Source organism: Ovis canadensis, chromosome 7, assembly GCF_042477335.2.
Source record: "Ovis canadensis isolate MfBH-ARS-UI-01 breed Bighorn chromosome 7, ARS-UI_OviCan_v2, whole genome shotgun sequence".
Taxonomy (NCBI): Eukaryota; Metazoa; Chordata; class Mammalia; order Artiodactyla; family Bovidae; genus Ovis; species Ovis canadensis.
The window spans coordinates 28,386-54,043 of record NC_091251.1 but is presented as its reverse complement, the minus strand read 5'-3'; the positions used below and the strand labels follow the sequence as shown (position 1 = coordinate 54,043).

Here is a 25,658-nt window from a genome sequence, read left to right as displayed (position 1 = left end):
CAAAGGCAAGGCAGGAGCGGAGCTGATTCCAGGAAGGCGCCAGTGGCGTCTCCCAGCCTCGCGCAGCCTGCTCCTTCCTGGGCAGGAAGCCTAGCAGCGAGGCAAGTCTGGGCAAGGCTCGCCCAGGGCAGAGCAGCCTCGCGCCAGCAACTCTGCCAGAACGGGCCTCTGAGCAGAGCTGGAGCTCTGCCGTCCTGGAGGCGCACTCGGCTCCAGCCAAGTAGGGCTTGAGCCAAACGACGCTGGGCTGCCTCTTCTTCCCTCGAGGAGGCTCGCCTCCCCGCCAGCTGTTCACTCGGCTTCCAGGTGGGGGCGCTCTGCGCCTCCTGCAGGTCTTGGCTCAGGGGCTGCTTGCCCTGAGCTGGGGCTGTGCGCGGGAGCCCAGGCACGCAGGGGCAGGCCCCAACCAGCTGCACACGTCTCTGCTGGGGAGGAGAGCGCTAGGGAAGCTACGTGTGTGAGGCAGCTGCTGGGCGCCCAGGGAGTCAGCCTCCGGCTGTGCGGGGCTGCAGACCCCAGCCAGGGGCCCTGGGAGCCTGGTGCACTCCGTGCGGCGCTGAGCCTGGGCGGCCAAGCAACCGCTGGAGGAGCCCTGCACTGGCCCTTCCCTTCCCTCGCACAGAGCTCTTCCTGCTGGAGCCCTTGGCAGTGTGCAAGCCACCGGCCCCTAAGCCCTCCCCAAGGACGCCTGGGGCCTAGGTGCAAAGGCAGGGCAGGAGCGGAGCTGAGGCCAGGAAGGCGCCAGTGGCGTCTCCCAGCCTCGCGCAGCCTGCTCCTTCCTGGGCAGGAAGCCTAGCAGCGAGGCAAGTCTGGGCAATGCTCGCCCAGGGCAGAGCAGCCTCGCGCCAGCAACTCTGCCAGAACGGGCCTCTGAGCAGAGCTGGAGCTCTGCCGTCCTGGAGGCGCACTCGGCTCCAGCCAAGTAGGGCTTGAGCCAAACGAGGCTGGGCTGCCTCTTCTTCCCTCGAGGAGGCTCGCCTCCCCGCCAGCTGTTCACTCGGCTTCCAGGTGGGGGCGCTCTGCGCCTCCTGCAGGTCTTGGCTCAGGGGCTGCTTGCCCTGAGCTGGGGCTGGGCGCGGGAGCCCAGGCACGCAGGGGCAGGCCCCAACCAGCTGCACACGTCTCTGCTGGGGAGGAGAGCGCTAGGGAAGCTACGTGTGTGAGGCAGCTGCTGGGCGCCCAGAGAGTCAGCCTCCGGGTGTGCGGGGCTGCAGACCCCAGCCAGGGGCCCTGGGAGCCTGGTGCACTCCGTGCGGCGCTGAGTCTGGGCGGCAAAGCAACCGCTGGAGGAGCCCTGCACTGGCCCTTCCCTTCCCTCGCACAGAGCTCTTCCTGCTGGAGCCCTTGGCAGTGTGCAAGCCACCGGCCCCTAAGCCCTCCCCAAGGACGCCTGGGGCCTAGGTGCAAAGGCAAGGCAGGAGCGGAGCTGAGGCCAGGAAGGCGCCAGTGGCGTCTCCCAGCCTCGCGCAGCCTGCTCCTTCCTGGGCAGGAAGCCTAGCAGCGAGGCAAGTCTGGGCAAGGCTCGCCCAGGGCAGAGCAGCCTCGCGCCAGCAACTCTGCCAGAACGGGCCTCTGAGCAGAGCTGGAGCTCTGCCGTCCTGGAGGCGCACTCGGCTCCAGCCAAGTAGGGCTTGAGCCAAACGAGGCTGGGCTGCCTCTTCTTCCCTCGAGGAGGCTCGCCTCCCCGCCAGCTGTTCACTCGGCTTCCAGGTGGGGGCGCTCTGCGCCTCCTGCAGGTCTTGGCTCAGGGGCTGCTTGCCCTGAGCTGGGGCTGGGCGTGGGAGCCCAGGCACGCAGGGGCAGGCCCCAACCAGCTGCACACGTCTCTGCTGGCGAGGAGAGCGCTAGGGAAGCTACGTGTGTGAGGCAGCTGCTGGGCGCCCCGGGAGTCAGCCTCCGGCTGTGCGGGGCTGCAGACCCCAGCCAGGGGCCCTGGGAGCCTGGTGCACTCCGTGCGGTGCTGAGTCTGGGCGGCCAAGCAACCGCTGGAGGAGCCCTGCACTGGCCCTTCCCTTCCCTCGCACAGATCTCTTCCTGCTGGAGCCCTTGGCAGTGTGCAAGCCTCCGGCCCCTAAGCCCTCCCCAAGGACGCCTGGGGCCTAGGTGCAAAGGCAAGGCAGGAGCGGAGCTGAGGCCAGGAAGGCGCCAGTGGCGTCTCCCAGCCTCGCGCAGCATGCTCCTTCCTGGGCAGGAAGCCTAGCAGCGAGGCAAGTCTGGGCAAGGCTCACCCAGGGCAGAGCAGCCTCGCGCCAGCAACTCTGCCAGAACGGGCCTCTGAGCAGAGCTGGAGCTCTGCCGTCCTGGAGGCGCACTCGGCTCCAGCCAAGTAGGGCTTGAGCCAAACGAGGCTGGGCTGCCTCTTCTTCCCTCGAGGAGGCTCGCCTCCCCGCCAGCTGTTCACTCGGCTTCCAGGTGGGGGCGCTCTGCGCCTCCTGCAGGTCTTGGCTCAGGGGCTGCTTGCCCTGAGCTGGGGCTGTGGGCGGGAGCCCAGGCACGCAGGGGCAGGCCCCAACCAGCTGCACACGTCTCTGCTGGGGAGCAGAGCGCGAGGGAAGCTACGTGTGTGAGGCAGCTGCTGGGCACCCAGGGAGTCAGCCTCCGGGTGTGCGGGGCTGCAGACCCCAGCCAGGGGCCCTGGGAGCCTGGTGCACTCCGTGCGGCGCTGAGTCTGGGCGGCCAAGCAACCGCTGGAGGAGCCCTGCACTGGCCCTTCCCTTCCCTCGCACAGAGCTCTTCCTGCTGGAGCCCTTGGCAGTGTGCAAGCCACCGGCCCCTAAGCCCTCCCCAAGGACGCCTGGGGCCTAGGTGCAAAGCCAAGGCAGGAGCGGAGCTGAGGCCAGGAAGGCGCCAGTGGCGTCTCCCAGCCTCGCGCAGCCTGCTCCTTCCTGGGCAGGAAGCCTAGCAGCGAGGCAAGTCTGGGCAAGGCTCGCCCAGGGCAGAGCAGCCTCGCGCCAGCAACTCTGCCAGAACGGGCCTCTGAGCAGAGCTGGAGCTCTGCCGTCCTGAAGGCGCACTCGGCTCCAGCCAAGTAGGGCTTGAGCCAAACGAGGCTAGGCTGCCTCTTCTTCCCTCGAGGAGGCTCGCCTCCCCGCCAGCTGTTCACTCGGCTTCCAGGTGGGGGCGCTCTGCGCCTCCTGCAGGTCTTGGCTCAGGGGCTGCTTGCCCTGAGCTGGGGCTGTGCGCGGGAGCCCAGGCACGCAGGGGCAGGCCCCAACCAGCTGCACACGTCTCTGCTGGGGAGGAGAGCCCTAGGGAAGCTACGTGTGTGAGGCAGCTGCTGGGCGCCCAGTGAGTCAGCCTCCGGGTGTGCGGGGCTGCAGACCCCAGCCAGGGGCCCTGGGAGCCTGGTGCACTCCGTGCGGCGCTGAGTCTGGGCGGCCAAGCAACCGCTGGAGGAGCCCTGCACTGGCCCTTCCCTTCCCTCGCACAGAGCTCTTCCTGCTGGAGCCCTTGGCAGTGTGCAAGCCACCGGCCCCTAAGCCCTCCCCAAGGACGCCTGGGGCCTAGGTGCAAAGGCAAGGCAGGAGCGGAGCTGAGGCCAGGAAGGCGCCAGTGGCGTCTCCCAGCCTCGCGCAGCCTGCTCCTTCCTGGGCAGGAAGCCTAGCAGCGAGGCAAGTCTGGGCAAGGCTCGCCCAGGGCAGAGCAGCCTCGCGCCAGCAACTCTGCCAGAACGGGCCTCTGAGCAGAGCTGGAGCTCTGCCGTTCTGGAGGAGCACTCGGCTCCAGCCAAGTAGGGCTTGAGCCAAACGACGCTGGGCTGCCTCTTCTTCCCTCGAGGAGGCTCGCCTCCCCGCCAGCTGTTCACTCGGCTTCCAGGTGGGGGCGCTCTGTGCCTCCTGCAGGTCTTGGCTCAGGGGCTGCTTGCCCTGAGCTGGGGCTGTGGGCGGGAGCCCAGGCACGCAGGGGCAGACCCCAACCAGCTGCACACGTCTCTGCTGGGGAGGAGAGCGCTAGGGAAGCTACGTGTGTGAGGCAGCTGCTGGGCGCCCAGGGAGTCAGCCTCCGGCTGTGCGGGGCTGCAGACCCCAGCCAGGGGCCCTGGGAGCCTGGTGCACTCCGTGCGGCGCTGAGTCTGGGCGGCAAAGCAACCGCTGGAGGAGCCCTGCACTGGCCCTTCCCTTCCCTCGCACAGAGCTCTTCCTGCTGGAGCCCTTGGCAGTGTGCAAGCCACCGGCCCCTAAGCCCTCCCCAAGGACGCCTGGGGCCTAGGTGCAAAGGCAAGGCAGGAGCGGAGCTGAGGCCAGGAAGGCGCCAGTGGCGTCTCCCAGCCTCGCGCAGCCTGCTCCTTCCTGGGCAGGAAGCCTAGCAGCGAGGCAAGTCTGGGCAAGGCTCGCCCAGGGCAGAGCAGCCGCGCGCCAGCAACTCTGCCACAACGGGCCTCTGAGCAGAGCTGGAGCTCTGCCGTCCTGGAGGCGCACTCGGCTCCAGCCAAGTAGGGCTTGAGCCAAACGAGGCTGGGCTGCCTCTTCTTCCCTCGAGGAGGCTCGCCTCCCCGCCAGCTGTTCACTCGGGTTCCAGGTGGGGGCGCTCTGCGCCTCCTGCAGGTCTTGGCTCAGGGGCTGCTTGCCCTGAGCTGGGGCTGGGCGCGGGAGCCCAGGCACGCAGGGGCAGGCCCCAACCAGCTGCACACGTCTCTGCTGGCGAGGAGAGCGCTAGGGAAGCTACGTGTGTGAGGCAGCGGCTGGGCGCCCAGGGAGTCAGCCTCCGGGTGTGCGGGGCTGCAGACCCCAGCCAGGGGCCCTGGGAGCCTGGTGCACTCCGTGCGGCGCTGAGCCTGGGCGGCCAAGCAACCGCTGGAGGAGCCCTGCACTGGCCCTTCCCTTCCCTCGCACAGAGCTCTTCCTGCTGGAGCCCTTGGCAGTGTGCAAGCCACCGGCCCCTAAGCCCTCCCCAAGGACGCCTGGGGCCTAGGTGCAAAGGCAGGGCAGGAGCGGAGCTGAGGCCAGGAAGGCGTCAGTGGCGTCTCCCAGCCTCGCGCAGCCTGCTCCTTCCTGGGCAGGAAGCCTAGCAGCGAGGCAAGTCTGGGCAATGCTCGCCCAGGGCAGAGCAGCCTCGCGCCAGCAACTCTGCCAGAACGGGCCTCTGATCAGAGCTGGAGCTCTGCCGTCCTGGAGGCACACTCGGCTCCAGCCAAGTAGGGCTTGAGCCAAACGAGGCTGGGCTGCCTCTTCTTCCCTCGAGGAGGCTCGCCTCCCCGCCAGCTGTTCACTCGGCTTCCAGGTGGGGGCGCTCTGCGCCTCCTGCAGGTCTTGGCTCAGGGGCTGCTTGCCCTGAGCTGGGGCTGGGCGGGGGAGCCCAGGCACGCAGGGGCAGGCCCCAACCAGCTGCACACGTCTCTGCTGGGGAGGAGAGCGCTAGGGAAGCTACGTGTGTGAGGCAGCTGCTGGGCGCCCAGAGAGTCAGCCTCCGGGTGTGCGGGGCTGCAGACCCCAGCCAGGGGCCCTGGGAGCCTGGTGCACTCCGTGCGGCGCTGAGTCTGGGCGGCAAAGCAACCGCTGGAGGAGCCCTGCACTGGCCCTTCCCTTCCCTCGCACAGAGCTCTTCCTGCTGGAGCCCTTGGCAGTGTGCAAGCCACCGGCCCCTAAGCCCTCCCCAAGGACGCCTGGGGCCTAGGTGCAAAGGCAAGGCAGGAGCGGAGCTGAGGCCAGGAAGGCGCCAGTGGCGTCTCCCAGCCTCGCGCAGCCTGCTCCTTCCTGGGCAGGAAGCCTAGCAGCGAGGCAAGTCTGGGCAAGGCTCGCCCAGGGCAGAGCAGCCTCGCGCCAGCAACTGTGCCAGAACGGGCCTCTGAGCAGAGCTGGAGCTCTGCCGTTCTGGAGGAGCACTCGGCTCCAGCCAAGTAGGGCTTGAGCCAAACGACGCTGGGCTGCCTCTTCTTCCCTCGAGGAGGCTCGCCTCCCCGCCAGCTGTTCACTCGGCTTCCAGGTGGGGGCGCTCTGTGCCTCCTGCAGGTCTTGGCTCAGGGGCTGCTTGCCCTGAGCTGGGGCTGTGGGCGGGAGCCCAGGCACGCAGGGGCAGACCCCAACCAGCTGCACACGTCTCTGCTGGGGAGGAGAGCGCTAGGGAAGCTACGTGTGTGAGGCAGCTGCTGGGCGCCCAGGGAGTCAGCCTCCGGCTGTGCGGGGCTGCAGACCCCAGCCAGGGGCCCTGGGAGCCTGGTGCACTCCGTGCGGCGCTGAGCCTGGGCGGCCAAGCAACCGCTGGAGGAGCCCTGCACTGGCCCTTCCTTTCCCTCGCAGAGAGCTCTTCCTGCTGGAGCCCTTGGCAGTGTGCAAGCCACCGGCCCCTAAGCCATCCCCAAGGACGCCTGGGGCCTAGGTGCAAAGGCAAGGCAGGAGCGGAGCTGATTCCAGGAAGGCGCCAGTGGCGTCTCCCAGCCTCGCGCAGCCTGCTCCTTCCTGGGCAGGAAGCCTAGCAGCGAGGCAAGTCTGGGCAAGGCTCGCCCAGGGCAGAGCAGCCTCGCGCCAGCAACTCTGCCAGAACGGGCCTCTGAGCAGAGCTGGAGCTCTGCCGTCCTGGAGGCGCACTCGGCTCCAGCCAAGTAGGGCTTGAGCCAAACGACGCTGGGCTGCCTCTTCTTCCCTCGAGGAGGCTCGCCTCCCCGCCAGCTGTTCACTCGGCTTCCAGGTGGGGGCGCTCTGCGCCTCCTGCAGGTCTTGGCTCAGGGGCTGCTTGCCCTGAGCTGGGGCTGTGCGCGGGAGCCCAGGCACGCAGGGGCAGGCCCCAACCAGCTGCACACGTCTCTGCTGGGGAGGAGAGCGCTAGGGAAGCTACGTGTGTGAGGCAGCTGCTGGGCGCCCAGGGAGTCAGCCTCCGGCTGTGCGGGGCTGCAGACCCCAGCCAGGGGCCCTGGGAGCCTGGTGCACTCCGTGCGGCGCTGAGCCTGGGCGGCCAAGCAACCGCTGGAGGAGCCCTGCACTGGCCCTTCCCTTCCCTCGCACAGAGCTCTTCCTGCTGGAGCCCTTGGCAGTGTGCAAGCCACCGGCCCCTAAGCCCTCCCCAAGGACGCCTGGGGCCTAGGTGCAAAGGCAGGGCAGGAGCGGAGCTGAGGCCAGGAAGGCGCCAGTGGCGTCTCCCAGCCTCGCGCAGCCTGCTCCTTCCTGGGCAGGAAGCCTAGCAGCGAGGCAAGTCTGGGCAATGCTCGCCCAGGGCAGAGCAGCCTCGCGCCAGCAACTCTGCCAGAACGGGCCTCTGAGCAGAGCTGGAGCTCTGCCGTCCTGGAGGCGCACTCGGCTCCAGCCAAGTAGGGCTTGAGCCAAACGAGGCTGGGCTGCCTCTTCTTCCCTCGAGGAGGCTCGCCTCCCCGCCAGCTGTTCACTCGGCTTCCAGGTGGGGGCGCTCTGCGCCTCCTGCAGGTCTTGGCTCAGAGGCTGCTTGCCCTGAGCTGGGGCTGGGCGCGGGAGCCCAGGCACGCAGGGGCAGGCCCCAACCAGCTGCACACGTCTCTGCTGGGGAGGAGAGCGCTAGGGAAGCTACGTGTGTGAGGCAGCTGCTGGGCGCCCAGAGAGTCAGCCTCCGGGTGTGCGGGGCTGCAGACCCCAGCCAGGGGCCCTGGGAGCCTGGTGCACTCCGTGCGGCGCTGAGTCTGGGCGGCAAAGCAACCGCTGGAGGAGCCCTGCAATGGCCCTTCCCTTCCCTCGCACAGAGCTCTTCCTGCTGGAGCCCTTGGCAGTGTGCAAGCCACCGGCCCCTAAGCCCTCCCCAAGGACGCCTGGGGCCTAGGTGCAAAGGCAAGGCAGGAGCGGAGCTGAGGCCAGGAAGGCGCCAGTGGCGTCTCCCAGCCTCGCGCAGCCTGCTCCTTCCTGGGCAGGAAGCCTAGCAGCGAGGCAAGTCTGGGCAAGGCTCGCCCAGGGCAGAGCAGCCTCGCGCCAGCAACTCTGCCAGAACGGGCCTCTGAGCAGAGCTGGAGCTCTGCCGTCCTGGAGGCGCACTCGGCTCCAGCCAAGTAGGGCTTGAGCCAAACGAGGCTGGGCTGCCTCTTCTTCCCTCGAGGAGGCTCGCCTCCCCGCCAGCTGTTCACTCGGCTTCCAGGTGGGGGCGCTCTGCGCCTCCTGCAGGTCTTGGCTCAGGGGCTGCTTGCCCTGAGCTGGGGCTGGGCGTGGGAGCCCAGGCACGCAGGGGCAGGCCCCAACCAGCTGCACACGTCTCTGCTGGCGAGGAGAGCGCTCGGGAAGCTACGTGTGTGAGGCAGCTGCTGGGCGCCCAGGGAGTCAGCCTCCGGCTGTGCGGGGCTGCAGACCCCAGCCAGGGGCCCTGGGAGCCTGGTGCACTCCGTGCGGTGCTGAGTCTGGGCGGCCAAGCAACCGCTGGAGGAGCCCTGCACTGGCCCTTCCCTTCCCTCGCACAGATCTCTTCCTGCTGGAGCCCTTGGCAGTGTGCAAGCCTCCGGCCCCTAAGCCCTCCCCAAGGACGCCTGGGGCCTAGGTGCAAAGGCAAGGCAGGAGCGGAGCTGAGGCCAGGAAGGCGCCAGTGGCGTCTCCCAGCCTCGCGCAGCCTGCTCCTTCCTGGGCAGGAAGCCTAGCAGCGAGGCAAGTCTGGGCAAGGCTCACCCAGGGCAGAGCAGCCTCGCGCCAGCAACTCTGCCAGAACGGGCCTCTGAGCAGAGCTGGAGCTCTGCCGTCCTGGAGGCGCACTCGGCTCCAGCCAAGTAGGGCTTGAGCCAAACGAGGCTGGGCTGCCTCTTCTTCCCTCGAGGAGGCTCGCCTCCCCGCCAGCTGTTCACTCGGCTTCCAGGTGGGGGCGCTCTGCGCCTCCTGCAGGTCTTGGCTCAGGGGCTGCTTGCCCTGAGCTGGGGCTGTGGGCGGGAGCCCAGGCACGCAGGGGCAGGCCCCAACCAGCTGCACACGTCTCTGCTGGGGAGCAGAGCGCGAGGGAAGCTACGTGTGTGAGGCAGCTGCTGGGCACCCAGGGAGTCAGCCTCCGGGTGTGCGGGGCTGCAGACCCCAGCCAGGGGCCCTGGGAGCCTGGTGCACTCCGTGCGGCGCTGAGTCTGGGCGGCCAAGCAACCGCTGGAGGAGCCCTGCACTGGCCCTTCCCTTCCCTCGCACAGAGCTCTTCCTGCTGGAGCCCTTGGCAGTGTGCAAGCCACCGGCCCCTAAGCCCTCCCCAAGGACGCCTGGGGCCTAGGTGCAAAGGCAAGGCAGGAGCGGAGCTGAGGCCAGGAAGGCGCCAGTGGCGTCTCCCAGCCTCGCGCAGCCTGCTCCTTCCTGGGCAGGAAGCCTAGCAGCGAGGCAAGTCTGGGCAAGGCTCGCCCAGGGCAGAGCAGCCTCGCGCCAGCAACTCTGCCAGATCGGGCCTCTGAGCAGAGCTGGAGCTCTGCCGTCCTGGAGGCGCACTCGGCTCCAGCCAAGTAGGGTTTGAGCCAAAAGAGGCTGGGCTGCCTCTTCTTCCCTCGAGCAGGCTCGCTTCCCCGCCAGCTGTTCACTCGGCTTCCAGGTGGGGGCGCTCTGCGCCTCCTGCAGGTCTTGGCTCAGGGGCTGCTTGCCCTGAGCTGGGGCTGGGCGTGGGAGCCCAGGCACGCAGGGGCAGGCCCCAACCAGCTGCACACGTCTCTGCTGGCGAGGAGAGCGCTAGGGAAGCTACGTGTGTGAGGCAGCTGCTGGGCGCCCAGGGAGTCAGCCTCCGGCTGTGCGGGGCTGCAGACCCCAGCCAGGGGCCCTGGGAGCCTGGTGCACTCCGTGCGGTGCTGAGTCTGGGCGGCCAAGCAACCGCTGGAGGAGCCCTGCACTGGCCCTTCCCTTCCCTCGCACAGATCTCTTCCTGCTGGAGCCCTTGGCAGTGTGCAAGCCTCCGGCCCCTAAGCCCTCCCCAAGGACGCCTGGGGCCTAGGTGCAAAGGCAAGGCAGGAGCGGAGCTGAGGCCAGGAAGGCGCCAGTGGCGTCTCCCAGCCTCGCGCAGCCTGCTCCTTCCTGGGCAGGAAGCCTAGCAGCGAGGCAAGTCTGGGCAAGGCTCACCCAGGGCAGAGCAGCCTCGCGCCAGCAACTCTGCCAGAACGGGCCTCTGAGCAGAGCTGGAGCTCTGCCGTCCTGGAGGCGCACTCGGCTCCAGCCAAGTAGGGCTTGAGCCAAACGAGGCTGGGCTGCCTCTTCTTCCCTCGAGGAGGCTCGCCTCCCCGCCAGCTGTTCACTCGGCTTCCAGGTGGGGGCGCTCTGCGCCTCCTGCAGGTCTTGGCTCAGGGGCTGCTTGCCCTGAGCTGGGGCTGTGGGCGGGAGCCCAGGCACGCAGGGGCAGGCCCCAACCAGCTGCACACGTCTCTGCTGGGGAGCAGAGCGCGAGGGAAGCTACGTGTGTGAGGCAGCTGCTGGGCACCCAGGGAGTCAGCCTCCGGGTGTGCGGGGCTGCAGACCCCAGCCAGGGGCCCTGGGAGCCTGGTGCACTCCGTGCGGCGCTGAGTCTGGGCGGCCAAGCAACCGCTGGAGGAGCCCTGCACTGGCCCTTCCCTTCCCTCGCACAGAGCTCTTCCTGCTGGAGCCCTTGGCAGTGTGCAAGCCACCGGCCCCTAAGCCCTCCCCAAGGACGCCTGGGGCCTAGGTGCAAAGGCAAGGCAGGAGCGGAGCTGAGGCCAGGAAGGCGCCAGTGGCGTCTCCCAGCCTCGCGCAGCCTGCTCCTTCCTGGGCAGGAAGCCTAGCAGCGAGGCAAGTCTGGGCAAGGCTCGCCCAGGGCAGAGCAGCCTCGCGCCAGCAACTCTGCCAGATCGGGCCTCTGAGCAGAGGTGGAGCTCTGCCGTCCTGGAGGCGCACTCGGCTCCAGCCAAGTAGGGTTTGAGCCAAAAGAGGCTGGGCTGCCTCTTCTTCCCTCGAGCAGGCTCGCTTCCCCGCCAGCTGTTCACTCGGCTTCCAGGTGGGGGCGCTCTGCGCCTCCTGCAGGTCTTGGCTCAGGGGCTGCTTGCCCTGAGCTGGGGCTGTGGGCGGGAGCCCAGGCACGCAGGGGCAGGCCCCAACCAGCTGCACACGTCTCTGCTGGGGAGCAGAGCGCTAGGGAATCTACGTGTGTGAGGCAGCTGCTGGGCACCCAGGGAGTCAGCCTCCGGGTGTGCGGGGCTGCAGACCCCAGCCAGGGGCCCTGGGAGCCTGGTGCACTCCATGCGGCGCTGAGCCTGGGCGGCCAAGCAACCGCTGGAGGAGCCCTGCACTGGCCCTTCCCTTCCCTCGCACAGAGCTCTTCCTGCTGGAGCCCTTGGCAGTGTGCAAGCCACCGGCCCCTAAGCCTTCCCCAAGGAAGCCTGGGGCCTAGGTGCAAAGGCAAGGCAGGAGCGGAGCTGAGGCCAGGAAGGCGCCAGTGGCGTCTCCCAGCCACGCGCAGCCTGCTCCTTCCTGGGCAGGAAGCCTAGCAGCGAGGCAAGTCTGGGCAAGGCTCGCCCAGGGCAGAGCAGCCTCGCGCCAGCAACTCTGCCAGATCGGGCCTCTGAGCAGAGCAGGAGCTCTGCCGTCCTGGAGGCGCACTCGGCTCCAGCCAAGTAGGGCTTGAGCCAAACGAGGCTGGGCTGCCTCTTCTTCCCTCGAGCAGGCTCGCCTCCCCGCCAGCTGTTCACTCGGCTTCCAGGTGGGGGCGCTCTGCGCCTCCTGCAGGTCTTGGCTCAGGGGCTGCTTGCCCTGAGCTGGGGCTGTGGGCGGGAGCCCAGGCACGCAGGGGCAGGCCCCAACCAGCTGCACACGTCTCTGCTGGGGAGGAGAGCGCTAGGGAAGCTACGTGTGTGAGGCAGCTGCTGGGCGCCCAGGGCGTCAGCCTCCGGGTGTGCGGGGCTGCAGACCCCAGCCAGGGGCCCTGGGAGCCTGGTGCACTCCGTGCGGCGCTGAGTCTGGGCGGCCAAGCAACCGCTGGAGGAGCCCTGCACTGGCCCTTCCCTTCTCTCGCACAGAGCTCTTCCTGCTGGAGCCCTTGGCAGTGTGCAAGCCACCAGCCCCTAAGCCCTCCCCAAGGACGCCTGGGGCCTAGGTGCAAAGGCAAGGCAGGAGCGGAGCTGAGGCCAGGAAGGCGCCAGTGGCGTCTCCCAGCCTCGCGCAGCCTGCTCCTTCCTGGGCAGGAAGCCTAGCAGCGAGGCAAGTCTGGGCAAGGCTCGCCCAGGGCAGAGCAGCCTCGCGCCAGCAACTCTGCCAGATCGGGCCTCTGAGCAGAGCTGGAGCTCTGCCGTCCTGGAGGCGCACTCGGCTCCAGCCAAGTAGGGCTTGAGCCAAACGAGGCTGGGCTGCCTCTTCTTCCCTCGAGCAGGCTCGCCTCCCCTCCAGCTGTTCACTCGGCTTCCAGGTGGGGGCGCTCTGCGCCTCCTGCAGGTCTTGGCTCAGGGGCTGCTTGCCCTGAGCTGGGGCTGTGGGCGGGAGCCCAGGCACGCAGGGGCAGGCCCCAACCAGCTGCACACGTCTCTGCTGGGGAGGAGAGCGCTAGGGAAGCTACGTGTGTGAGGCAGCTGCTGGGCGCCCAGGGAGTCAGCCTCCGGGTGTGCGGGGCTGCAGACCCCAGCCAGGGGCCCTGGGAGCCTGGTGCACTCCGTGCGGCGCTGAGTCTGGGCGGCCAAGCAACCGCTGGAGGAGCCCTGCACTGGCCCTTCCCTTCCCTCGCACAGAGCTCTTCCTGCTGGAGCCCTTGGCAGTGTGCAAGCCACCGGCCCCTAAGCCATCCCCAAGGATGCCTGGGGCCTAGGTGCAAAGGCAAGGCAGGAGCGGAGCTGAGGCCAGGAAGGCGCCAGTGGCGTCTCCCAGCCTCAAGCAGCCTGCTCCTTCCTGGGCAGGAAGCCTAGCAGCGAGGCAAGTCTGGGCAAGGCTCGCCCAGGTCAGAGCAGCCTCGCGCCAGCTACTCTGCCAGATCGGGCCTCTGAGCAGAGCTGGAGCTCTGCCGTCCTGGAGGCGCACTCGGCTCCAGCCAAGTAGGGCTTGAGCCAAACGAGGCTGGGCTGCCTCTTCTTCCCTCGAGCAGGCTCGCCTCCCCGCCAGCTGTTCACTCGGCTTCCAGGTGGGGGCGCTCTGCGCCTCCTGCATGTCTTGGCTCAGGGGCTGCTTGCCCTGAGCTGGGGCTGTTCGCGGGAGCCCAGGCACGCAGGGGCAGGCCCCAACCAGCTGCACACGTCTCTGCTGGGGAGGAGAGCCCTAGGGAAGCTACGTGTGTGAGGCAGCTGCTGGGCGCCCAGGGAGTCAGCCTCCGGGTGTGCGGGGCTGCAGACCCCAGCCAGGGGCCCTGGGAGCCTGGTGCACTCCGTGCGGCGGTGAGTCTGGGCGGCCAAGCAACCGCTGGAGGAGCCCTGCAATGGCCCTTCCCTTCCCTCGCACAGAGCTCTTCCTGCTGGAGCCCTTGGCAGTGTGCAAGCCACCGGCCCCTAAGCCCTCCCCAAGGACGCCTGGGGCCTAGGTGCAAAGGCAAGGCAGGAGCGGAGCTGAGGCCAGGAAGGCGCCAGTGGCGTCTCCCAGCCTCGCGCAGCCTGCTCCTTCCTGGGCAGGAAGCCTAGCAGCGAGGCAAGTCTGGGCAAGGCTCGCCCAGGGCAGAGCAGCCTCGCGCCAGCAACTCTGCCAGAACGGGCCTCTGAGCAGAGCTGGAGCTCTGCCGTCCTGGAGGCCCACTCGGCTCCAGCCAAGTAGGGCTTGAGCCAAACGAGGCTGGGCTGCCTCTTCTTCCCTCGAGGAGGCTCGCCTCCCCGCCAGCTGTTCACTCGGCTTCCAGGTGGGGGCGCTCTGCGCCTCCTGCAGGTCTTGGCTCAGGGGCTGCTTGCCCTGAGCTGGGGCTGGGCGTGGGAGCCCAGGCACGCAGGGGCAGGCCCCAACCAGCTGCACACGTCTCTGCTGGCGAGGAGAGCGCTAGGGAAGCTACGTGTGTGAGGCAGCTGCTGGGCGCCCAGGGAGTCAGCCTCCGGCTGTGCGGGGCTGCAGACCCCAGCCAGGGGCCCTGGGAGCCTGGTGCACTCCGTGCGGCGCTGAGTCTGGGCGGCCAAGCAACCGCTGGAGGAGCCCTGCACTGGCCCTTCCCTTCCCTCGCACAGAGCTCTTCCTGCTGGAGCCCTTGGCAGTGTGCAAGCCACCGGCCCCTAAGCCCTCCCCAAGGACGCCTGGGGCCTAGGTGCAAAGGCAAGGCAGGAGCGGAGCTGAGGCCAGGAAGGCGCCAGTGGCGTCTCCCAGCCTCGCGCAGCCTGCTCCTTCCTGGGCAGGAAGCCTAGCAGCGAGGCAAGTCTGGGCAAGGCTCGCCCAGGGCAGAGCAGCCTCGCGCCAGCAACTCTGCCAGAACGGGCCTCTGAGCAGAGCTGGAGCTCTGCCGTCCTGGAGGCGCACTCGGCTCCAGCCAAGTAGGGCTTGAGCCAAACGAGGCTGGGCTGCCTCTTCTTCCCTCGAGGAGTCTCGCCTCCAAGCCAGCTGTTCACTCGGCTTCCAGGTGGGGGCGCTCTGCGCCTCCTGCATGTCTTGGCTCAGGGGCTGCTTGCCCTGAGCTGGGGCTGGGCGCGGGAGCCCAGGCACGCAGGGGCAGGCCCCAACCAGCTGCACACGTCTCTGCTGGGGAGGAGAGCGCTAGGGAAGCTACGTGTGTGAGGCAGCTGCTGGGCGCCCAGGGCGTCAGCCTCCGGGTGTGCGGGGCTGCAGACCCCAGCCAGGGGCCCTGGGAGCCTGGTGCACTCCGTGCGGCGCTGAGTCTGGGCGTCCAAGCAACCGCTGGAGGAGCCCTGCACTGGCCCTTCCCTTCCCTCGCACAGAGCTCTTCCTGCTGGAGCCCTTGGCAGTGTGCAAGCCACCGGCCCCTAAGCCCTCCCCAAGGACGCCTGGGGCCTAGGTGCAAAGGCAAGGCAGGAGCGGAGCTGAGGCCAGGAAGGCGCCAGTGGCGTCTCCCAGCCTCGCGCAGCCTGCTCCTTCCTGGGCAGGAAGCCTAGCAGCGAGGCAAGTCTGGGCAAGGCTCGCCCAGGGCAGAGCAGTCTCGCGCCAGCAACTCTGCCAGATCGGGCCTCTGAGCAGAGCTGGAGCTCTGCCGTCCTGGAGGCGCACTCGGCTCCAGCCAAGTAGGGCTTGAGCCAAACGAGGCTGGGCTGCCTCTTCTTCCCTCGAGCAGGCTCGCCTCCCCGCCAGCTGTTCACTCGGCTTCCAGGTGGGGGCGCTCTGCGCCTCCTGCAGGTCTTGGCTCAGGGGCTGCTTGCCCTGAGCTGGGGCTGTGGGCGGGAGCCCAGGCACGCAGGGGCAGGCCCCAACCAGCTGCACACGTCTCTGCTGGGGAGGAGAGCGCTAGGGAAGCTACGTGTGTGAGGCAGCTGCTGGGCGCCCAGGGAGTCAGCCTCCGGGTGTGCGGGGCTGCAGACCCCAGCCAGGGGCCCTGGGAGCCTGGTGCACTCCGTGCGGTTCTGAGTCTCGGAGGCCAAGGAACTGCTAGAGGAGCCCTGCACTTGCCCTTCCCTTCCCTCTCACGGAGCTGTCTCTGCTGAGCCCTTGGCAGTGTGCAAGCCACCGGCCCCTAAGCCCTCCCCAAGGACCCAAACCCGAACTCTAAGAAGAGGGGGGTTCCCCGAATTCTAACCTGAACCCGAACCCTAACAAGTGGGGGGGGTTGCCCGAACCCTAACCCTAAGCTTAACAATAAACCTCTAAAATAAAAAAATTTTCTGGTCTAAGCCCTGGCTCTTGCAGTCCCCTGCCCCTTAAAAGAAAAAGGTCAGACTGGAGACTTGAACTCCTGATTTACAGGCTATAGTCTGCCTGCCTAGTGGCCCGCCTAACCCCTATGCTACAGAGGCTTGCTGCTTTCAGCAGGGCTCCCGATCCCTCTTCAAGCCTCGGCCCGCCAGGGCAGGCTAATAAAGAACTATGAGCCCTATTACGGCTCACTTTAAGCTGTAACCCCAACACTAATGCTAACCCTAACCGTAACCTGAACCCTGACCCTGACATGAACCCTAACCCAAACCCGAACTCTTAGAAGAGGGGGGATCCCCAAATTCTAACCCTAACCCTGAACCCGAACCTGAACAAGTTGTGGGGTTGCCCGAACCCTAACCCTAAGCTTAACAATAAACCTCTAAAATAAAAATAAACATTTCTGGTCTAAGTCCCGCCTGTTGCTGTCCCCCGCCCCCTAAGAGCAAAAGAGTTAAGCTGCGGATTTGAACTCCTGACTTACAGACCATCGCCTGCCTGCTCACCAGCACACCTAACCGCTACGCTACAGAGGCTTGCTGCTCTGACAGAGCTCCCGGACCCTCTTCAAGCCTCTGCCCGCCAGGGTCTGGCTCTATAGAATATCATGGCTGTCCTAGGTCATCTTTGCTTTCTATAGTCATAGTTTTATCCCTAAATCATAGACAGATCAGCTGAGAAAAAGCTTGGATTGTCTCGGTGGGGTGGATTTGCTTGTCCTTGTGTTTCACCTGGAGGCAGTCGCGATCCCGCGGGCCTGTCCTGGAAGGGGGCGTGGGGGTGGGGCGCACCGTGATCGCGTCGGGGGCGGGGCCAGCCTGGGCGGCTGGTCAGGAGCGCGGCTCACGTGAGCGGGTCTGGGGCGGGATGAACATGGCGCGACGGGGGCCAGGGCTCTCAGGGCTCGCCATTGCAGCTGGGAATGCTCGTTTCGTGGGCTCCTGGGTCCCCGTCGATTGGCATCCAGCGAGCAGAGCGCAGGGCTGTGGGCCACAGGTAAGGGAACTCAGACTGGGCGGAGCAGGGAACCATGTATTCTGCCCTCTTTGTTTGCAGTCTCGGAGCCGACTAAAATGGCGGTCGCAGAAAAGCCTCGCCTTTGGGGCCAAGGGTTTTACCGCTTTACCCCTTTGCATAAAGCTCAGACCCGCGCGGTTTTCCCAAGCAGCCTAGTGTATTGCTTCCTACAGGCCTGGAGAGGATAACAGGCAGGAAGGCCAGGGGTCTCCAGACAGAGAAAATAGACTGCAAGTGTCAGACGTTTTTTCCTCTCTCTTAAGAGGCCAGAGGAGACAAAAGAGTGCTGCATTTTTTTTCCTCCATCTTGATACAAATTTAAAAGGTTTCTCAGAAATTTCTGTGTTGCCATGACCACTCCTGGCTCCACCTGAATTTAACTTTCCTCAAACCTTGAACTAAGCAATGCATTTTTCTTATGGAAATGTTTGTCTTAAGGTATGCTAATGTACTATGTATTTACCCAAGGCTCTGTCTTCAGGTCAGTTTCCCCTAAAGGCTCAGAAAAAACTTGACAAACCAGTATGTTTTACTCATACCTTGTTCTCTTAATTTATGTGAATGAAACTATATATTTGCTTGGAAATCTGCCTTTCTTCAAGATTCATGTCCATCATTTTATGGCCTGGGATGACTCATCTGCTGCCAATGTTATCTCAATGCATGCTGTGGGTGAGGGGCCTGGTGCCATTCTCTGACACATTGTCTTTCTTTCATTAGCAGACTGCTAGTGGCTCTATAACATCTGGCTAAAGACTAGCAGGGGGTACTCTTCCCCCTTTTACTGTCTACGTCAGCAGCTCTCTCGATCTCTTTTATATTTTAATAAAACTTTTTAACAGAAAACCTCTGAGCCATCAAGCTTCGTCACTTGCCCTGGATTGAATTCTCCTCTGGAGTCCAAGAATGCTGGCATCTTTTGTGGTTTAGCAACCACCTTTCAGCCTTTTGTAATTCATATTGAATCTTCATTTCAGATTGAAGATGCATTCCATGGTATTGCCAACTGAAGCCTTTTCATCGCTATGGAGTATCTGTCCATGTCTTTAAGGTATTTTTCAGCAATCATGTATCATTTCCAGTGTGCCAGTCTTGTTATCCTCATTCTGTCCATAGCAAAGTCTTTTATTAATGTTGACATGACTGAAAGGGAATCGTTTGTTTAAATTCCTTTTCAGATTGTTATTTGCTGGTGTATACAGATAACACTGTGTCATCATCCATTTGTATCAGTTTGGACAGCTTGATAGTTGTCTTTAGTTTCTTTAATTTCTCATAATTTAAGATGACCCTGGCTCATATATTTACAGTCTCACCCCTAGTCTCAGTCATTTCTTCAAAGAACTGTCCTTTTTTTAAACATTACATTATTTTTGACTGTGCTGGGTCTTTATTGCTCGTTTGTCTAGTTGTAGTGAGCAGAGGCTACCCTCTAGTTGCTGTGCCATGGCTTCTCATTGCAGTGCTTTCTCTGTTTGCAGAACTTGGTCTCTGGAGCATGCAAACTTCTAGAGTTGTTCAAGGGCTTCATTGCCCCTGGGCGTGTGGGATCTCCTACACAGGAATTGAACCCGTGTTCCCTGCATCGGTAGGCAGATTCTTTACCACCGGGCCATCGGAGATGTTTCCTGTTCCCTTTTATTAGAGAATGATATTTAAAACATACATGTAGGAGCTCAATATGCTCAGCTGACAAATACATGGATATATATATACATGTATTCCAGCTCACCTTTGAACATATTCAGTTAAAGGTAATTTGTGATGTCTCCAACCTGATCCACCACGACATGGACATTGTAATGTTTCCTTTTGTTTATCTGTAACTTTGCATTCCAATGGTAAGATACCTGGCTTCCACCGCTTGTCATACACAGAATTCAGTGCTTGTCCCACGTGGTTACTGAAAAAAAACTGTCAGATTGTCTTTCAAAGGGGGCTCTGCATGCATTGCACCAGTATCTTGAGTATGTTTTTGTATGATAGTTTACTATCAGTATACCCTCAGTGGCCAGGTGTCTATTTCAGTCGCTACCAATTATGAATGGGCTTGTTTGCTCTAGTGTTCTTGGACAATTCGAATACAGTTTCTTTGTCAGATATGCATTTTTTTTAGGAAAACAGTTTTATTGATTGTTGGCTGTGTTGCATCTTTGTGTGTGGGCTTTTCTCTAGTTTTGGTGAGCATGGGCCATAACTAGTGGTTTGCAGGCTTCTCACTGCAGTGTCTCCTCTTGTTGAGGGGCACAGGCTCATGGGCTTCAGTGGCTGCAGCATGTGAACTCGGCATCGTGGCTTCCAGGATCTAGAGCACAGGCTCGGCAGTTGTGGCACACGGGCTCCATAGGATGTGGGATCTTCCCATCCTAGGGATCGCACATGCATCTCCAGCACCAGGGGGTGGATTCTTTACTATGGAACTACCAGGGCATATTTTAGATTCTAGTTTTCCACACATGTATCTAGTGAAAGAGGCCAGGATCAAGAGGCATGGCAGCTGGGAATCCTCAGCCCCAGCTCTGGTGTGCTATCCAAAGCTCTGGGGCCTCTGGTGAGCAGCTCAGCTTCCCTGGGACTGTTTCCTCCCGTCAGAAATGCCCTGCTTTTGGACTGTAGCCCACCAAGCTCCTCTGTCCCTGGGATTTCTGAGACCAGAGTACTGCAGGTGGTGCCATTTCCTTCTCTGCTGCTGCTGCTGCTGCTGCGTCGCTTCAGTCGTGCCTGACTCTGCGCGACCCCATAGACAGCAGCCTACCAGGCTCCTCTGTCCCTGGGATTCTCCAGGCAAGAACACTGGAGTGGGTTGCCATGTGCTTCTCCAGTGCATGAAAGTGAAAAGTGAAAGTGAAGTCACTCAGTGAAGTCGTGTCCATCTCTTAGTGACCCCGGGGTTGCAGCCTACCAGGCTCCTCTGTCCGTGGGATTCTCCAGGCAGTGGTACTGGAGTGGGCTGCCATTGCCTTCTCTGATTTCCTTCTCTGCAAGATAGCGTTTTGAAGATATTTTCTCCTGGATATTGCTTTTGATGAAGGAAGGGGGATCCCTTCCAGGGCTTGAGAGTGAGTTCTTGTCTGACACTGGGCAATGAGTTGTCTGAGGAGAGGAGTGCTGTCCAAGCGAGAGGCTTTATTGGGAAGGGCTGCCGGGGTGGAGGGCAGGAGGGTGAGGGAAACGGAGAGAGCCACTCTGTCATGTGGCTCACAGTCTCAGGTTTTATGGTCATCGGGTTAATTTCTGGTTTGTCTCTTGCCAGGCATTCTGAATTGGGATCTCTCTTGGGGGCACACACATCACTCAGCTGAGATGGATTCCAGCGAAGTGGATCCTGGGAGGTTGGTAGGACCTCTGAACTGGAGCCTCCCATCACCTGACCTCTCCAGAATTCTGGTTGGTGGTAGCTTGTTCGTTCCTTGTTCCTTCCCAGGCCCTCCTGTTGTAAGATGACTCCTGCAAGTGTTTTCTTTTCTCTGTTGCCTGGCCGGGGTGGGTGGTCGGTGGTTCATTTAACAGTTTGTTTTTGGTTCTCTCGAGTAAGGTCCTCCACAGGGTAAATGTATGAAATGATAAAAGGCAATGTTTTAACTAATTTGTATTCATAATTTGGTAAGTTGGCTTGTTTTGTGTATGTTAGACCTGATCACCAGACCAACGGTCATGTAGAACTTTAGTAGTTTTCTAAAATTCTATAGTTTTTAAAATGGAGTTACCTTGTTGCAAAGTTTGTGTTTATGTTCATATTTTTTTAAACAGTTATTTCTTTTTAGTTGATTGATCATTGCTTTACAATATTGGTTTGATTTGTCATACATCCACATGAATTAACCATAGGTGTACCTATGTCCTCTTGCTCTTGAATCTCCCTCCCACCTCGCACGCATTCCCACCTCTCCAGGTTACTACTGAGCCCCAGTTTGAGTTCCCTGAATCATACAGCAAATTCCCATTGGTTTACATATTTACAAATGTAGGTGTACCTGCACCCATGCTGCTCTCTCCATTCATCTCACCCTCTCCCTCTTGTTCTCCACCCTCGTCTGTAAGTCTGTTCTCTATGTCTGCACCTCCATTGCTGCTCTGTGAACAGACTCGTCAGTACCATCCTTCTAGATTACATGTTTTTCTCTCTTTGACTGACTTCCCTCCCCTTTATTAGAACAAACTCAAATGTGTTCCTTTTTATGGCTGCATTCCATACAGGCTCTGTTTGTTCCTTAGCCAGGTTTTGCAGAGGGTCATGGAGCTATTCTGCTCCATTTCAGTTTGGGCTTCCAGTCTGAGTGCTCACAGCAGAGCTGCTTCTGGGTGAGCCCTCTGAGGTCTGTGAGCGCCGGGCTGCCCGCTCTTCTCCTGTGGCCCGAAGGGGGCGCCAAAGGCCCCTCTGACCCGCGGGCGCAGGACGCTTTGCCTTTAGACTCTGCTCCGTGAGCAGCTGGCGGGAGCTTTGTCTCCTCAGGACCATCAGGGCTCAGGCTTCTGGATAACAGGGCTGCATCCAGGCTGAGAGGAGCAGGGTTGCCTCAGTGCCCACCAGCAGGGAGGCGCTGCAAGAGCGAAAAATGAGGACGGAGTAGACGTTTCCTGTGTCCAGCTGAGGGCTGACTGGGGGTCCATCTCAAGAGGACTCAGGGGGAAAGAGCTCCGTGTGCAAAGCGGTGGGTTTTCAGTTAGATTTGCGTTAGATGATGTAGAGGATGAACACTGATGTTCTTCCGTGTAGGTGGCCATTTTCCTGTCACTGTTTCTTGAGAAGACTGTCCTTTCCTCTTCGCTCGTTCCTGGTTTGATTTTCAGGAACTGACCATGTACAGGTGGGTTCGTTTCTGGGCTCTCTATTCTCTCCTGGAGTCCATGTGTCTGTGTTCCTGCCAGTTCCTCACTGTGGTGGTCACTACAGCTCCGTGATGTAGTTTGAAGAGGGATAGGAAGATGCCTCCAGCTGTGTTCCTCTTTCTCAGAGTCTTTTTGGCCGCTTAAGGTCCCGTTCAACAGTAGCAGTCTAATATGAGGAATACTTCTATTTCTGTGAAAAATGCCATTGAATATTATTTTGTGATTGCAGTCCGTGTATTTGTTGATGACTTTGGTTGGAATGGACCTTTTAATTCCTCATTGTTCCAGTGCATGAGCGTGGAACAGTTTTCTGTGTATTTGTGTTTTCTTTGGTTTCTTTATCAGTGCTTTCTAGTTTTCTGACTACTGGTCTTTTATGTTCTTGATTAAGTTTGTTGCTAGATGTTTTATTTAAGTGGGATTTTCTTAATATTTTTTTCTGATTGTTATTAGTGTGTAGAAATGCAAGTGATTTCTGGACTGTAAATGGTAGTATTTTATATGATTGTAAATTGATCCGAAATGATTCCGCTTTACTGAATGTAGCCTAACAACTTTTTGTGAAGTGATGTGGATCATTTTATCTGTAAGATCTGTTTCTCCTGCAGTAGGTCATCCAGAGGACCCAAGACATGGTGGTTACTAATAGACTTCCCACAGTACTTCTTCATTCCACGTGGACTCCTTCACGGGCAGTGAGCATCGCAGCTTCCCTTGAACTTCATCTGGGTAAGTCTTGGCCTGTATCAGAAAGTTTCCTGCCTGTCTGCTCTAAATTTCTTTTGTGGTATTGACATGGTTGTTTTGAAACCTAGTATACTTTCCAGTCATTTAAAATGTACAGAAAATGCCTAGCAATGGGAACAAGTGCTAGCATTTGCCACATCATCTAAAATACTCTATGTGTTTTATCCAAAATGGGTGCCTTCTTCAGAACCAGCACATAATCTCCAAAATCAGGAAATCATATGGTATCTACATTATAATGTAATCCACCACCCCACTTCCACTTTTAGCAATTGTTCAAATGTATGAATATATCTTTTGTTTCCGTCTTCATCCTTTTTTCTTTATTTAGAGTGTTACTGAGATTTTCAGTTATTTGGACAAACTTGATGGATTGAAAGCAGACATGGTGAATAAGGGTTCTGGGTGGCCTTTCCTATGTGGATTTTTTTTTCACTGAAGATGGTTTTAATATTTATTCATGTTGTAACATGTATGAATCCTGCATTCTTTCTCCCCCCATAGTAATTAAAAATAAATAATATGCCATTTACCGTTTAGATATTTGTAAGCATACAGTGTTGTAGCAGACAACCTTTTCTTGTTTTGCAAACCAGTTTAATAATGTGCACCTTATGCGTGCTTTGGAGAAACTCAGGAAACTGAGTCAGTGACTGAAATGGCCCAAGATATCACCTTAGATTCCATCTTCATCTGAAAACAAAACAGGCACTTCCTGGTGGTCCAGTGGCTGAGACTGGACACTCCCAAAGAAGGAGGCCCAGGTTCATTCCCTGATCCAAGAACTAGATCTCCCATGCCACAACGGAGAATTTGCATGTTGTAGCTAAGTATCTGGCTTGCCTCAATGAAGGTCATCCTGGCACAGCCAAATTAAAAAAGAGACAAATATTAAAAAAATACAACCAAAGGAAAGGAAGGGTATGGTGGTTGTGCAGATTTACGGCTTAGCTTTCCCTATCGATAGAAAAGAAAAAAGAGTTTCAAAAGACTGTGTCTCATCCTTCTATCTGGCATATAGAGAGGATTCCTTTGAAATGAGATTTCTCTGGTAAATGTGACTCACAGAAGAGCTGTCTTGAACTTGGGTTTCAGAGATGATCATGTGTCCTCTAAAAAAATAAAAGTTAATTGGGTCCAACTGATTCTCATGCTGAGGTGGTATATTTTGTGGTAGCATTTGCTCCCCTTCACTTTGGATGTATCCCCATTTGTTTACACTGTCATCTACTGAAGACATCCTGATATTTGAAAGTTTTTAGTTATTACAAGTAGAGCTGTTGTATATAATCATGCGATACTTTTTGTCTGGATGTTTTCAAAGCTTTTTAGTAAGTGCTAGCCATGTAGTATTCAGGTCACAGGAGAGCCTTGTTTAGCTGTGGAAACATCCAGCTATGTTTCTCTGTGGCATGTGGGATCTTCTGGGGTAACGGATCGAACTAGAGTGTCTTGCATTGTCAGGCAGATTCTTTACCACTGAGCCACCAGAGAAGTTGTGCCCTACCCCCTTTTTTTTGAGTTTACTGAATCTAATAGGTGTGCAGTGCTACCTCACTGTTATTTTAGTTTGTAATTTCCTAATGATATGTGATTTTGAGTCTTTTTGATAGGCTTATTTACTATCTTTATATTTTTGTAGGCCAGGTGTTTAGGTTTATACATTTTTTATGAGATTGTTCCAGATTTTTTGGTATGTTTATAGTACAATCCTGTATCAGATATGTATTTTATAAATATATTTTCCTGTGGCTTGTGTTTAAGTTTTGTGAATAAGGTTTTCCACAGTTTAAATTTCCAATTTTTTAAAGTTAATGTTATATATGTTTTATATCCTTTTTTTGGATAGACTTTAGTGTGTTGTTGTTGTTGTTAAATTTTATAAGCAGAAGTGAGGTACTGTAGATACAGTTTTAAGCTAAGCTGAGGTACCATAGATACAGTTTTGCCTTTTGTCTGTTAAGAAGTTTGAGTGAGTTTGGTGTACACTGTATGTAACATTATGTCTACATTCATTTGACTGGATATAGCTTCCAATTATTTGTCTAATTGGTTTTGGAGATATCACGGGAAGTCAGTTTTTCCAAGGGAAACTGAGGTCCATGAAACATGAACTCTTTTCGATCGGTCGGAATCACTCTCTGCTATTTCTGACAGATTTGACTTGTTTGGATATCTCATATGAGTGGAATCACAGCACGTTTGTCTTTTCTTGGTCTGGTTTATTTCACTTAATCTAATGACCATAAGGTTTGTCCACATTGTCGCATTGTCAGAATTACTGACTTTGAAGGGCCGAATCAGATTCCATTGTGTGTATACCACAGTTTGTTCATGGAATTGGCTGCCATGGACACTTAGATCGCTTCTGTTTGTTTGCCAGTGTGAATCATGCTGTTGTGAGTATGGCGGAAGAAGTATCCATTTTTTCAGCCCCCTTTCCTAATCCTTTTGGGTACATAGCTTGAATTGGAATCGAACTATGTATTTATTCCATGTGTTTGTTTTGGAGTCATTTCTGTAATGTCTTGCAGAGTGGCAGCACCATTTAATGTACTTTTTCGTATGGTGGAATACCGTTCAAGCTTCTGAATATACCTTGTGTTGCATATTCAGTCTCCCACCAACGGACACTTGAATGAGTTCTACCTTTGAGCTATCGTGAATGTCACTATGAATATTTGTGTACCAGTTTTTGTTTGAATTATTAACAAATACATTACTATATATAAAAGAAGCCACAAGGACCTACTGTACAGTTTAGGAAACTATTAAATATCTTATGATAATGTATAATGGAAGAGAATCTCAAAAGGAATATATGAAAAGCACATAATAACCATGATATTTATTGTGCCAACACTATGAGTTATCATAGCACTACTCAATGTGTATTTATACATGTCACTAAAATATTCACATCTGTAAGGATATTATAAAAAATTATATAAAAAATCAAGAATTCAAACAGAGAATAAATAAACTTCCTGTCATTGCTCATCATCATTTATACACTAATACTACCTGTAACACTCATTGTATAAGTGCTGGACTAGCAATTGACGTTCTCGTAAACCAAGAGATTGTGAAGGTGTAAGGAAATATAGCTTATTGAATTCCTTAATGAAGGATTATAGAACTCTATGTCCATGAAGTGAATGAAATTCCGTTTTATTGAGCCACATTCTTACTAGAGTGATGAGCTTCCACCCCACCCAACATTAGTTCACAATGAAATCCTGCAGTCCTCTGGCCTCAATGTCTGCTTCCTGCTACCGAGAAAGAAAAGATGAGGAAGTCCTGACAAAACCGATGCTATTTTTCTTTTTCTGATTTGTATTTTATCTCAGGGCTTGGCAAAAAGAGGGCCCAACCTGTTTTTAGAGTTCCATCCCAAGGGTTCCTCCGGCATGTTCCCTCTGTTGACAAACTGCTGATTATTTTCAACAAAGGACAATGATCTGCACTTCACTATCT

At 58.7% G+C, this 25,658-nt stretch overlaps 1 long non-coding RNA gene across 1 annotated transcript; it reads left to right on the top strand.

Annotated features, from left to right (window-relative positions):
• Positions 1-16,430: 16,430 nt before the first annotated feature.
• LOC138444258 (uncharacterized) lies at positions 16,431-25,164 on the top strand. The gene is made up of 4 exons (XR_011258413.1): positions 16,431-16,583; positions 17,582-17,655; positions 19,858-19,991; positions 22,043-25,164. It is a non-coding gene; the product is annotated as an uncharacterized lncRNA (long non-coding RNA).
• Positions 25,165-25,658: the final 494 nt, after the last annotated feature.